The 15,000-nt window shown below is 41.8% G+C and overlaps 1 long non-coding RNA gene across 2 annotated transcripts in view; it reads right to left on the bottom strand.

Moving 5' to 3' along the window:
• LOC135105474 (uncharacterized) overlaps nt 1-15,000 on the bottom strand; it is a 75,970-nt gene that overhangs the window by 19,533 nt on the left and 41,437 nt on the right. The window lies entirely within an intron of this gene.

The following is a 15,000-nucleotide window of genomic DNA, read 5'->3' as shown; positions in this document are numbered from 1 at the left end:
GGCTTCCATGACGTGTTTAGCCAGCACCCCACAGACTCCAGCCCGCGACGCGACCCTCTATTCTCCCCACAATAAACCTGGACCAAGACTCTCTGGTGATGGTTAACTTAAGGCGTTACTTGTATATAGAGGAAATAGAGCCACATTATACCAGTGGCTGATTATCATTGCGTTTCTTGTATATACAGGTAATAGTGGAACAATATCTCAATTCCTGACTAAACAAGTACTCCCACCTAATCAGAGAATTGAACAACTGGAAGGGAACAAGAGGAGCGGAACGGAACACACGCGTTACTCATGCTAGGAACCTGATTTATAATGATGACTAAGGGCACTAATGGAAGCCAAATACCGTAATATGATAATAGAGGCAAATTTATACCATACGGTGATATAATTGATGGGGCGCGAAATGGAGGACTCGATGTGTTAACTCTGTTTAACTTTTAAACAAAATTTACAATGAAAAGCCAAGTTTTATTCATTTATATGAGCTTTCTTTATCAGTATTCTATTCTGTTTTTCTTGTTTTGATATTATAAAATTTTGAAAGACATTTTTATAAATTTTTTTGACTTTTTTCTCTTATTTTCACGTCCGGACCTCAAAAATATAAATGAAAAATTTTCAATCTCATAATATTTATTTCATAACACTGATGTTTCTTACTTAAAGGAGAGACAGTATGCGGATGTGAAGGATTCTTTGGAATTCACAGGAACGGTGAGTAGATAACAACATTTAGCTTCAAAACTGAAGGCAATCACGTCTCGTAGAAATCAGTTTGCTCCGCCCTTCCGTGAAATTTCCCACACGATTCTATGATTACCTTACTAACAGTGGCGAGATAATTAAGTGACTATTTGAACACCACTGATTTTATTGAAACCATTACTCATAGGACACATCAAATAAAGACTAGTTTTTTTTTTTTTAAGTACCTGTGGGTCAGACTATGGACTCTCTCTCTCTCTCTCTCTCTCTCTCTCTCTCTCTCTCTCTCTCTCTCTCTCTCTCTCTCTCTCTCTCTCTCTCTCTCTCTCTCTCTCATCTATCTATCTATGTGTCTATCTATCTATCTATCTATCTATCTGCGTTGTTCTTGTTTATTAATATACTCAGTAATCTGCCCTCCATCTTTTTTATTTCTTATTTTTTTTATGCATTTGATATGTTTTCTTCTCATATTTTAGCATTTTTTTTTCCAGATAATTATGTTATATATACACCGTAATTCTCCATCGCCAGCTGTATGTGTCGTGTTTCCTCACCACACAACAGAATAACGAACACATTACGTAGTCCATGTAGCGACAAAAAAAACACCTATAATGTCCAAACTTTCCAATATCCTGAGTAGACACATTACCATAGGGGCACGCGTTCCACCTTCCCTCTTGCCCCTCCTCCCTCCTGGCTCTCCCGCCTACAGCACGCTCGTCAGGGAGATAAACAAACGAGGTATCGAGCGTCCTCCTTGTGGTAAGACGGAGGAACAATGACCTCGCCGTTACGCTGCTACCATGATTTATGTACTTGTTACGTGGACACAAAAACCTTGATTAATGTTAAGTAATGGCAGAGAGAGAGAGAGAGAGAGAGAGAGAGAGAGAGAGAGAGAGAGAGAGAGAGAGAGAGAGAGAGAGAGAGAGAGAGAGAGAGAGAGAGAGAGAGAGAGAGAGAGAGAGAGAGACTACAACACTGCTTATATCAAAATCTTCGATCTTATATCTACTTCTGCATCTATCTTGGTCTATTTCCATAACGATTGCCGCGCGATGCCAATACCTCGCCTCACATACATCAGCATGACACCGATAGCCTGCGACTCTCTCTCTCTCTCTCTCTCTCTCTCTCTCTCTCTCTCTCTCTCTCTCTGTCTTGGAACCACCGACCCCCGCCACACCCAGGCCAATAAGTGCTATGATACGTGGGTTCCCTAGGGTAGTGACGGGTGGCAGTGAGGCGGTGGAAGCTCACGTTTGTCCTGAAAAATGTAGTACGTACTGTTGGGAAAACCCTGACTTTGTGACCTGGTGTAAAAAATGTGTGAAAATAGAGATGAAAAACTGGAGAATTATTTTGTCATCAGAGGAAAGTGTTAATTCTCAAGCAAAAAAAAAAAAAAAATACAGTTTTGCGTTTTCATCACTCAGGCTTATATCAAGTAAGAATTTTCTCAGTAGCACATACACGTGCGCACACACACACACACACACACACACACACACACACACACACACACACACACACACACATACGAGGTCTCTAATCTATTGTTGTTCTTATTACTCATTTTTATCTCTTATAAACTTATATATATGTTCAATTCGGTTCAATTCCGTTTGATCTATTGTTCTTGTCCAATTTTTCTTCTCTTCTATTTCCATTTATTTGTCTAATGGATTGTTCTGTCCTCTATATGTACTTCGTTTTCTCTATTCTGTTCAGCCTAAGCATTATTCCCTACTAGAAATTACACTCATTGCCATCCTACACACACACACACACACACTTACACACACACAACTTAATCCAAGGCGACCTTCTTTACGTGTGGAAAACTTATCAGGCAAGCACATAATAAAAGCAAGTAATGGCGGCACTAAATAGGAGGATAAGAGGGCAGCCAAATATAACACCTCCCCCTCCCCCGCTGCTCCCTGAAGGTGGCGACAATCGGCTAAAAGATTAAACACTTCCTCACGACAAGACGCAGCCAGAGAAATGATCGTCACTTTTCACACACCCTGCTGCGCGTCGAGGTGAAGGTTAACAAAGACAGTGAGGCAAGTGAGGCGTCGATATGTTCACGCAATGGAAGAATAAGACAACAGTAGAAAACTCAATAACATAAGGACGTAAGGGAAGTTGCAAGGAGCCAGTACATCTCCACTTGGCCGTCCATGTATGACACACACACACACACACACACACACACACACACACACACACGCCTTCGCCCACCGGCATCCTTACCATAAATGTATCTAATTGGTTTTCTGTTCACAGTGCAAACAACACAGGTGGCAGCAGCAGCAGCAGCAGGATTGGGTTCGAGAGAGAGAGAGAGAGAGAGAGAGAGAGAGAGAGAGAGAGAGAGAGAGAGAGAGAGAGAGAGAGAGAGAGAGAGAGAGAGAGAGAGAGAGAGAGAGAGAGAGAGAGAGAGACGTAAGGAAAAAGTTATCACATTAAGATTTTCGTGAAGGATGAAAGAAGCAGGGCAGGAGATGTGATAAAGAAAAGGAAAGGAAAGATTCGAGAACAGAAAGACGAAAAAAAAGTAAGAGGAAGAAAGAGAAAATATTGGGATTTCTCGCCGAGATAAGAAAAGCTGAGAAGCGTAAGAGGCGAGAATGTGATGAAGGAAGGAAGTGAAGGAAAGGAAATTAAGTAAAAGTGAACTGAAAGGGAGGAAGGAAATGAGAGAAAGCATGAAGTAAAGAAAGAAGAATATTATACAAAGCCCTTCCCGTTGAGGAGAAGAGAATGAAAGAGGTGGTGAAGTAAAGGAAATGAAGGAAATGAGAACAGAAAGAGCGGAAAGAAATGAGAGAAAACATGAAGGAAAAAAGAGCATTATACAAAGGCCTTCCAGTTCAGGAGAAGAGACTGTATGCGGAAGAGAAGGCGACACTGTAATAAAGGAAGGGAAATCAAGACAAGAGGAAGCAAAAGAGGAAGAATGTAGCGTTGGGAGGCAACAAAAGGAAAGCATACCAGGATTCCCAATAATAATAAGAAGTGTTGTATTGAGGAGGAGGTGAGGAAGTTTACTCCTTTACTCCTATTGTCATCTTTTCTTTGAACATTTAGGGCAATACATATAAAAAAAATATTTACATGGAGACAAAAAAAGATAAAAGATATTATTTTTGTCATTCTATCCTGCAGAATTATTTAAGAGACTGCAGCACAAAACAAATATGCCTCAAAACTCCGTAAGTGGTTATGGGGAAAGTCTGTTGGGCAGTGAACGACAAAAGAGAGAAAAATATAATGAATTTCAGAGGAAATAGGAGACTAAGAAGAGCGCATCAGGAACAGGAGGCAAGGACAAGAATAGCACTGCAGAACAATGGAGAACACTAAACTGGAAAGAGAGAAGAAGTAAAGGAAGGGAAACACTGGACGACAAGACAGGGAGCAGAAACAGTAATGATAATCACGTGAAAGTACTAAAAATGAAGACGAGAGGAAGAGAAGAGCAGCAGAGGAAAAAGGAGCAGAGGAAAGGATCTTTACATAAACACGCTAGACTTGTACTATTATTAAACGTTTCTGTGTCTTGTTTCAACCATTTTTTAACAGGTTCTAGTGGCAGTTACTGGAGTTCTCAAGGATTTTATTTAGTGTGTGTGTGATTCTAGTTTAACTGATTAAAGTTGGTTTTTCTTTTTCAAGGGTGTTTTTGCGATTCTAGTAATACTTTCACAGGTTTAATATGAGGTAACTGGTGCTTTTAAGGGTGTTTTCATAATTTCAGAGAGAAACCAACAAGAAATTCACCATTATGAGATCAGAAGTAAAGAGAAGGGAAAGAGAAAAAACAAGAAAGACAGACAAAACAAAGCTAGCGATTCAAAGAGATATAGAAGAGCAAGGAGCAGAACCAATGGAAAGAAAGGAGAAGAAAGTAAGATAAGAAAGACAAACAATACTAGTGAACACGTAAAAATAAAAAAAAGAGAAAGAGGAACAAGAGAATAAAAAAAAAAAAACACACACGAGGAAACAAGACAAGAAAGAGAAAACAAATAATACTGGTGAACAGGTGAGAATACTAAAGAGAACGAGGAACAGGAGAAAGAGGAGGAGAGAGAGCAAGGCAAGATAGGGGAGAACAAGCAAGAATACGAAACAAGAGCAAGAGAAGGAACAGAGGCAAGAGAAAGAGACGGAGAGAGGAAGGAGTAACACGAAAGGAGGGATGGAGAGAGTAAAGGGAGAAAGGAAGGCAAGGCAGCGCTAAGATGGGATAAGATAGGATGGAATAGGATGCTAAGGAGAGACTAACAACCATCACTGTGTTTCTCGCAATAGCCAATCAGATTCAAGTATTCACTGACGAGGATGAGAGACCGGAGCTTCGGTAACAAGGAGACCTGAAACCAGAAGGAGAATGAGGAGGGAAATGGTGAATAAATTGAGGAAGCAAATGATGGAAGTGGGTGTGGAATAAGAAAGAGTTAGGAAAGGATTGCCAGAATAGAAGAAAGGGAAGGAGAATAAGGTATAATTAAGAACTGGGAATGGGAAGGAATGACTGATGTAAAGGAAAGCTGGGAAAGAAAAGAAGGGGGAAAGAAGAAAGAAAGAAAGAAAAGGAGTGATTGATACAACTGAAACTCTGCTCAGGAATAGAATAGGGACGAGAATGAAAGACAGGAAGAGGAAGAGGGAATAAAGGTTAGTTTTATAGAGGGAAACAAGAGTAAGAGGAAAGATTAGCTGATGGAAATGGAAGCGAGGTAAAGAAGTAACTATGTGAGGGAAAGAAGCGGAAGGAAATGCTAGAACATCAAGGGAAAGTGAGAAGGAAAAGATGCGGAAGAAAGAGAAAAGTCGAGATGAAAGCTTATGTAGAAAACGAAGGAAAGAATAACTAGAAGAGGTGGAAAAAAATAAGGAAAATATTGAGAGAGAGAGAGAGAGAGAGAGAGAGAGAGAGAGAGAGAGAGAGAGAGAGAGAGAGAGAGAGAGAGAGAGAGAGAGAGAGAGAGAGAGAGAGAGAGAGAGAGAGAGAGAGAGAATGGAATTGCACTTGCACTGCAACTCTCCAATCTAGGGACAACAATGACCCAATGGCCTGACAACAAGGTGGAGGGAGGGAGGGAGGGAGGGAGGGAGGGAGGGAGGGAGGGAGGGAGGGGAGAAGGGAGGGAGGGAGGGAGGGAGGGAGGAAAGGAGATCGGAAGGATGGGAGGAGAAGACGAGAGAATAAGGAAAGTAAGAGGGAAAGGGAGAGAAATACAGGAGGGAGGAAGGAAAAGGAGACGAGAGAGGAAAGGAGATAGGGAGGAAGAGAGGGAGGGGAAGAAGATGAGAGAACAAGAGAAACAAGGGGATAAAAGACAGAAATAGAAAAAGAAGGGAGGAACAAAAGGCAAGAGAGGGAGGGAGATAGGGAGAAAGAGAGGGAAGGGAAAAAGACGAGAGAACAAGGAAAGTAAGAAGGAAAAGGACAAAAATCCAGAAGGAAGAGAGGAAAGTGAAGGAGACAAGAGAGGGAAAAACAGGAGAGGATGTGAAGGAGGAAGAGAAGGAGGGAGGACATGAATAAAGGAAGGGATATGAGGGAGAAGGGCAAGCGAGGAGGGAAGCGAATGAGAGCATGAGGGACGTAGGAGGAATGACGCAACTACAGAATAAAGAAGAAAAACAAGGAACGGATAAAGATGAAAGACAGATGAAAAAAAAAAAGGACGACACGAGGACATGGAAATAATGCAAGAGGAGATGAAAAAGAAGTATGAAGTAAAGGAAGAAGAAAATATTCGTCTGAATGTACAGAAACGAAAGAAGTGAAAAAAAAAATGACATGCAAAAGATCACTGAATGGGAAAACGAGAAAAGTGAATAAAATAAAAGACTAAAGCACAGATTGCGAAGTGGATGACGAAAGATAAATGGACGAAGAGAGAGAGAAAAGAGAGAAAAAAGCAAACGTTTCACCAAGAAATTTCAGGCAAGTAGGCAAATAGAAGAGAAAGATGGAAGGCGAAAAATAAAAAAATATAATAAAAAACAGTGAAGAAAAACAAACACAAGAAAGAAAAAAGTGCAACAGAGAAGAGCAAAAGAGAGAGAGAGAGAGAGAGAGAGAGAGAGAGAGAGAGAGAGAGAGAGAGAGAGAGAGAGAGAGAGAGAGAGAGAGAGAGAGAGAGAGAGAGAGACAAGGGCAATACAGATAAGATTATTGAACGTTTTACAAGAGGAAGAAAAAAAACAAGAAAAAAATGAACACAGAAGAGGAGAAGGAAGGAGATGGAAAATAAATACGTGGGAAGAAGAGAAAGAAGGAGGAATGCAAAGAGCATAAGACAAAGAAAAAAACAGAAGCCAAAAAGATATTACGAAGAACTGAAGAAGCATGAAAAAGTAAAAGGGGAAAAAGAGAGCAAAGAAATAGAGGATGAGAAGGAGGCAAGGAGATCCGGGGTAAGAGAGAGAGAGAGAGAGAGAGAGAGAGAGAGAGAGAGAGAGAGAGAGAGAGAGAGAGAGAGAGAGACAGAAAAGGAGAACCAATCGTGTTAGAGAGAGAGAGAGAGAGAGAGAGAGAGAGAGAGAGAGAGAGAGAGAGAGAGAGGGCCCTGCCAGGTGCCAGCCCCGACCCCACTAATTACGACCAGGTAAATTGACGCCATATTTACTCATTACCTGTCGAAACAAGACGTCACTAGAGAGAGAGAGAGAGAGAGAGAGAGAGAGAGAGAGAGAGAGAGAGAGAGAGAGAGAGAGAGAGAGAATAAACGATAAATTCAGTCACAAAGACATACACACACACACACACACACACACACACACACACACACACACACACACAGGTTATCCCTCTATCTCCTCTCCAAAGGCCGCACGGGTAGACACGATGAGAGGCGGAACATAAACAAGAGAGGGAGACTTCGTTTGCGCTCAAGATGGAGAAACTTGGAGGCTTCCCTTGAGACTCCAGCTGCCGTGGGCGTGTCTCCAGGGAGGTCAAGATAAAGAGGGGAGGAAAAGAAGCAACGCCACAGAAATATGACACGCGGAAAGGTAGAAAAATGGGAGGGAGAGAGGCGCAGGTGAGGAGAGAAGGCTGCTGGAAAAACATTTGTTAAAAGGAAAAGATTGTGAGACTAAGAGAGGCAGCAACGGAGAGAGAGAGAGAGAGAGAGAGAGAGAGAGAGAGAGAGAGAGAGAGAGAGAGAGAGAGAGAGAGAGAGAGAGAGAGAGAGAGAGAAATACAGATAGACGTAAACAAGCATACAAGACAAGAGAGCGCAAAGAAAAAAAAAGACTAATCTTCTAATTACTTCTTTCTCTTTTTCGATCTTTAGCAAATACCTGAAAAGAAAAAAAAACTTCCAAGATCTTTTTTCGGTGGCAAAGGTGAAAGGAATCCCTTCATTCACCTATTATCTCCCCTGACTTGGCACAAATGGCGAAAAAAATGCAGGAGGTGCGTTTGATCTCCTGCAGCTTAATTAAAGACTGAAAGACGGCGAGGAGGCTTGTAATAAGGAACCCCATCAAGGAAAGCACACGTGGCTATGCAAGGAAGGCGCTTACCTGTAAAGCACCAACAAGAATATGACAGGTGTGTTGTGTTATCAGAGTGAGTGATGTCAGTCTTGGGGTTTCAAATGGTGGCAGCGGATGGGAAGATGTGATAAGGTAAAGATGAGAGGGAAGAAAGATGCGATAGGGGGAATATTAGCGGGAAATGTGTGTGATGGTGAAGTTATACGTGATGACGGAATCGAAACCTGCCGCAAGTCTCATTGTACTGCGCGATGTTTTGTTTAATGAGTGTCTTAGCAGAAAGAAAAAAGGGAAAGAAAAAAGACGCAATTTAAAACAAAATAAATAAAAAAAGAAAAAAATAGATAAAACTACAAAAAAAAAACACACTTACTTAATTACTGTAATTACTTGTCCGTAATTACAGTATGACGGTCTTCTTGTACAGGGCAACGTACTATACGTGTACAATACCCGTAATATAAAACAGAAGCAAAAAAATAATAAAAAATAAATAAATGAATAAAAATAAATAAAAGAACTACAAAATAAACAAGACACACAAACTTATCAACAATCCAAAATAACAACAAAACATTCTTCTCACAGACACCAATACAAAATACGAATACAATACCCATAAAACAAAACAGAAAGAAAAAAAAACACAAACACACACACAAATACATTTATTACGCGTTTCACTGTAAAGAACAACTACAACATCCTTATAATACAGAGCAATATAGCACCCACCTTAATCACGTCACTGTGAGAAGAGAGAAAGGCGACATAGAAGCCAATTACGTCCTTTGTGGTGACGCCGGTAAACAAGACGGCAATGACCAGCAGGCGAGGAGGAGCAAGACGAGCGAGAAAGTTCAACGAGGAAAGGTTGTGAATGATACGAGAATGAAAGGGGGCGAGAAAAGGATGAGGAGGAGGAAGGGGCTATAAATCTCTTCCTCATTCTGTCAACAGTCCTTTTGATGAGAATGAAGGGGTGAGAGGAGAAGAATGAAGGAGTGAGAGAATAAGGAGAGGAAGAATGAAACGGTAGGAGAACAGTAAGCATAAGAATTAAAGTGTAGAAGAGAAGGAGAGAGAGAGAGAGAGGAAGAAAGAAATGTTAAAAGAAGGATGAGGAAAAGAATTAAGTGGTAGGTGAAGAATGAGAGGAGATTGAAGGCATAAGAGAAAAATAAGGATAAGAATGAAGGGAAAGGAAGAGGTGGAGGAAAAGTGAGGAGAAATAAAAATAAGGAATAGGAAAAGGATAAGGAGGAGAATAAAAGGATAGGAGAAGAGTGAGGAGAAAGGTGACGAAAAGGAGAATAAAGGAGCAGAAGAAGAGTGAGGAAAAGGGAGAGAAAAAAAAACAGTAGAAGATGTGGAGGAGAATAAGAAAAAGAAGAACAAGAACAAGAAGACGAAAACGAAGAAGAAGAAGAAGAAGAAGAAAAAACACCTACATTTCCTTCACCTCTTTCACTGGGCAACCCTTTGGATCCGCGCTTCTTATGGAGGGACCTTTGGAGAAACAGTACAAGCGGCGTAGTCTGTTCCAAGGCAATATGTGGGCCACTGTACCGCCATAAACACCATCTGTCCGTGCCCCATCTGGCCACCCTGACATACATCACCCAGCGCCACACAGATTCAGAGGATAGAAAACGGAAGAAAAAAATAATCACTTTAGCGTTTGGTTACCTCTCTCTCTCTCTCTCTCTCTCTCTCTCTCTCTCTCTCTCTCTCTCTCTCTCTCTCTCTCTCTCACCTCTTCCTTTTTTCTCTCCTTCACTTCTTTCCATCCCCTTCTTCTCCTTCACTTCCCTTCACGTCCTCCTTCTCCTCCTCCTCTTCTTCCACTTCCTTCCTTCTTCCACCTTTCCCTCGTCCTCCTCCTCCTCCTCTTCCTCCTTCTCTTCTTCCTCGTCCTCTTCCTCCTTCTCGTCCATCTTGTTTTCATCGTCTTTTTTTCCCATTTCCTCTCTCCTTATTCTCCGTTTAGGTTCGTGAGGATCAAGTTACCACGTTTTTTCATCCCTCGCCTGATTTAATGAGAGGATGAAACTGCACGTTGATTTTTTCTTCTTTTTTTTTATGATAATGAGACGCACTGATTCGGAGTTTGGCGTCGCGTTCACTGTGGTTTTTGGTTGTCGCTTTTACGTGCACATTAAAAGAGCTTCCGATTCTATTTTTATTTTTTTTTTTTCTCCTTTTACCCGCGCTAGGACTGTAAGAACTGTTTCCCTTCAATGGTATCTCGAGTGTGTTTGTTTGTTTATTTATTTATTTATTTATTCATTTACTTTTTTCTTTGTCATTCTCATTGTCAAAGAAAAAAATTTCGATATTTTTTTTTAATTCTCACTGTGAAGATAATTACCTTTTTGATCATTTATTTATGTTTTTTATCACTTGTGTTTCTGTATAAGCTAATAACGTGCGTGTCTTCTTATTCCTCTTTTCCTTCTCTCTTTCCTCTTATTTCTCTTCGTTTTCGTCTTTCTCGTCTTCTTCGTCTTCCTTCTTCTTTTCGTCTTCCTCCGTCTCCTCTTCCTCTTCCTCCTCCTCCTCTTCGCCTTCCTTCTCCTCCTCTCCGTTTTCCTCCTCTTCCTTCTCTTCCTTCTCGTATTCATTGTAGAAAAACGAATAGCTTTGTATATTATTTGTGATTCTCTATAAACTGATAACACGTCATCTTCTTGTTCCTCCTACTCCTCCTCCTCCTCCTGTTCGTCTTCCTCCTCGTTCTTTTCCTCCTTCCGTCGTATCTCTCTCTACCTACTCTCCTAACATTATCAATAACTTTATCTCGCGTAATAATAAAAAGTTAGAGGGCGAGATGCGTGAAAGGAATAACTGACAGCCAGGCAAAACAGATAACTCGGTGAAAAATATGCCGTACAAATATCCAAGCAACACGCAATATTTTCTGTCCACGCACTCCACATTCCTGCGCCTGGTTATGTTGTGTCAGGTTCACCCCGGCCCCGAGTCTGCTGCTCTGGAGGCTTGCTGGGGTGAGGTTGGGGTGAGGCTGGGATGAGACTGAGGTGAAGCTGGGATGAGGCTGAAGTGGGACTGGGGTGAGGATGGGTGAGGCTGGGATGGGGCTGAGATGAGGTTGGGGTGATGCTGGGGTGAGGATGGGTTGAGACTGGGATGAGGCTGGGGTGAGGCTGAAGTGGGACTGGGATGAAGCTGAGGTGAGGCTTAGGGTGAGGTTGGAGTGAGACTGGGGTGAGGCTGGGGTGAGGCTGGGATGAAGATGAGAGTGATGGTGAAACTGTACTTGTGGAATGACTAATATGATTGATTTTTATGTAAGTTTCATTCTTCAAGTCATTTATCAAGTCGTTTTTCTCATCTTCCTTTTCTTACCTCTCTTCTTTCTCTTCTTATGTTTCTTATCATCTTCGTCTCTCACCAGTTTATCCTCTCATTCTTTTAATTTTTCCCCCTTTTCTACTTTTTGCTCTTTTTCTCTCCCTTTTCATTCCTTCTCTTCTACTCTCTTCGTGTTTTTTTTTAATTCCCTTTTACTTCCACTTTCCTTTGCATTCTCTCTCTTCTATTTCTCTACTTCCACCTCCTCTTCCACCATCTTCCTTCTCCTCCTACTTCTATCCCTAATCCTACTTCATTTATCCTTCTCGTCGTCATTGTTCTCCTCCTCCTCCTCCCCCTCCTCCTCCCTCACAGCATTTGTCCTTCTCTCCATATTCTACTGCTCTTCCTCCTCTTCCTCCTTCGCCTCATCCTCTGCAACATTTTCCTTTTTTTTTTCACATTCTGCTGCTCCTCCTCTCCCTACAGCAAAAGCATTTCTCCCTCTCTTCATATCCTCCTTCTCTTCAAATTCAAATTCAAATAAATTCAAACGTCTATTGCCAAGATTACATACACTGGTGTATATACGAGTATATATTTCTGTAGATGTATTCTTCTTGGCTGGGTCCTTCAGTGTTAATGTCCTCCACCTCGTTCTCTTCCCCCACAGTATTTTTTCCCTTCTCTTCCTCATCACTCATAAGGGGACGAGGCCTGGTGATGCTTCCACAGCTCTATTCTTATCCAGGTCTTCCACATTTAGACTCGAGTTGCGTCGCCTCGAAGGTCGCGCCTCCCCGAGGACGCTGATGCTGGGGCGTTGGCTGCTAATAGTGAGGGACGTGCTTATTTGCTGTTTTTCTACCTCATACAGGACAACTGAGAGGAATAGAAGTGGGAGTATGGAATGAGTGCTATTTCTGGGTGATGTGCGGGAACTGAGGAGATATCGCCTGTTTTCAACGTTTTATTTTTTTCGTTTTTTTTTTTTTTTTTAGGTGCTTAATAAAGATCAGCACCACGAAGGGAATATAAGAAGTTATTTTTTCTTTTATTATGTTTTTAGTTACTTAATCAATTACTTAGACGTTGATGGTTGAAGTAGCAGGCAGTGTTTCTTTTTCATTCTACCGCTTTCGACTCTCTTCGGCGACCGGCACCTCAGTGGGCCTTTTTTTCTATTGTAGTTTTGTTGCCCTTGGCCGGTGCCCCTCCTACATAAAAAAGGAAAAAAAGATCTGCGTGCAGCTCTATTTATTACACTCCAACGTTTTACTGTCGAAGCTTTAATCTTAATATACCAGCTGACCATTTTCGAAATTTCTACGTAATTTTTTTTTTCCAGAGTCCAATGTTAGTCTTAAAAGAATCTCAAAGACGAAACACTTTCTTCAGCCTTCATTGAGAAATAGCAACGCATCATTTTACTTGTTTCCCTTCCTTTCCCCCGCCAGAATTTCCGCTTCTACGTACAAGTGAATCAAGAGACCGAGTCTCAATGAAGTAATGCCGCACGTGTATAGTTATTTGCACAAGCTTTCGTGACTTAATTAACTCACCCAACACACCTACACGCAACCCTTGGCTTCCATGAAATATTCCTAAACAGCAAACTAGACACGCTTGCAAACGTATGTGCAAAAATGTTTTCAGACATGCTGGGCTCTCTCTCTCTCTCTCTTTCTCTCTCTCTCTCTCTCTCTTGGATAGTTCAAATGCCGCATGAATGCCTTTACACATACTAAATATTATTAACTGCAGAGACCCAAGAAAATAAAAAAAAACAAAGAGCTAATATGGGAAAAAACAAGTAAATTAGCCAGAAATATGTAGATAAACTATGCATCTCATTCAAGGTTAGCAAGAAAAAAAAAATATCTTTGTTTACATCGCCTCTATAAACACAAGAACGTTAAGTAAATGTTTGTATAATATTAGGGACACAATAAACGAGGAGAGAGGAGGAGGAGGAGGAGGAGGAGGAGGAGGAGTAAAGAGGGCGACGATGACCACGATAAAAAAAAGTAAGAGGAGGAGGAAGATGAGGGTGAGAAAGGCGAGGAGGACGATGACAAAGAAAACAACCGCGACGACGAATGTTGACGCAGAGGTAAGAAAATAAAATGAAAATGATGTAGGATGAGAGACGCGCGTGGAAGTCTTATAAAAAGAAAGAAGAAGAAGGAACAATGAGAACAAAGACAAATAGCGAGAGAGAGAGAGAGAGAGAGAGAGAGAGAGAGAGAGAGAGAGAGAGAGAGAGAGAGAGAGAGAGAGAGAGAGAGAGAGACCTGCACACGGACAAAAATCAACAATAGCCAGACATGCAAAATTTTATACAAACAGACACAAACAGACAGAAACATACTCATTTACAGTCAGGCAAATAGACAGACACACAGACAGACACCCGGACAAACAGATAAGCAGAAGGGAAGAGGAAAGAAAGTTAACGGGCCAACATTAATATGCAGTAAAGAAGGAAAATAATGAGGGTAAACCAAGATTAAAACGCAGCAAATTTACTACAGACACCAGGTGCGTCTCGGCTCTCACCTGCAGCCAGTGTACAAACAAGACAATTAGACATCCTCCTCCTCCTCCTCCTCCTCCTCCTCCTCCTCCTCCTCCTCCTCCTCCTCCCGCTCTTAATTTCACGTCTCTTTCCGCTCTTCTCCCTCCGCCTCCCGTCACTCTCTTGCTTCCTGCCTCTTCCTCTCCTGCTCTAACGTAGAATTTCACACAAACCTCCTCTTGTCACCTTCTGTGGTGTTGAGGTAAATTTTGTTGTGTTAGTAATTAAGTAGTGTGAAACATGCAGGGGGCAAGAGCGCTGTGTGAAACCAAGAATTCTTGCGCCCGGAAAATGTTGGAGGTTGACTTAAAGCTTTGTTTTTGAATTGATAAATATCTGGTGAAGACGCTCTGCCACGTCGTCGATACTCCTGGGGAAAGAAAGCCTCCATGCCTGGTACACATTAGCGTGGCGCAGCGTCGTTTGTTCTCCCAGGATGGTCTCCGCCCACAGCCGTCCTGTCCGTCTTCCCAAGCCATCCCTATCCTCTCTCTTCACTGTCATATTGTTAAATAAATGAGACCAAAGCACAGACACGGCCTTCCTTCGCGGCAAAATTAAATCCATGCAAATAAAATTCGTAATAAGAAAAGAAAATCCAAGTTTAGAGGAAACTATTCCAGGCACATTTCCATTTGTCTCTCTTTCTTTAGGATCCATTTTCTCCGTGCGCCTCCCAACACGACCAAAAAGGCCACAGGGGGTACTAACTTAAACCTATGCTGCCTCGAGAGACTCACGCCGCTACCAGAGCTGCCTCCGAACCATCACCGCGTCGTTACACCAGCAAGACCAAGACACCTTTACACTACCTACGCTATTTTGAGACTCACGTCGCTTCCAGATCTGCCTACGAA

The sequence above is a fragment of the Scylla paramamosain genome, chromosome 12 (assembly GCF_035594125.1).
Source record: "Scylla paramamosain isolate STU-SP2022 chromosome 12, ASM3559412v1, whole genome shotgun sequence".
NCBI lineage: Eukaryota > Metazoa > Arthropoda > Malacostraca > Decapoda > Portunidae > Scylla > Scylla paramamosain.
Note: the sequence above shows the minus strand (reverse complement) of the source record. Positions and strands in the feature narration are given on the sequence as shown.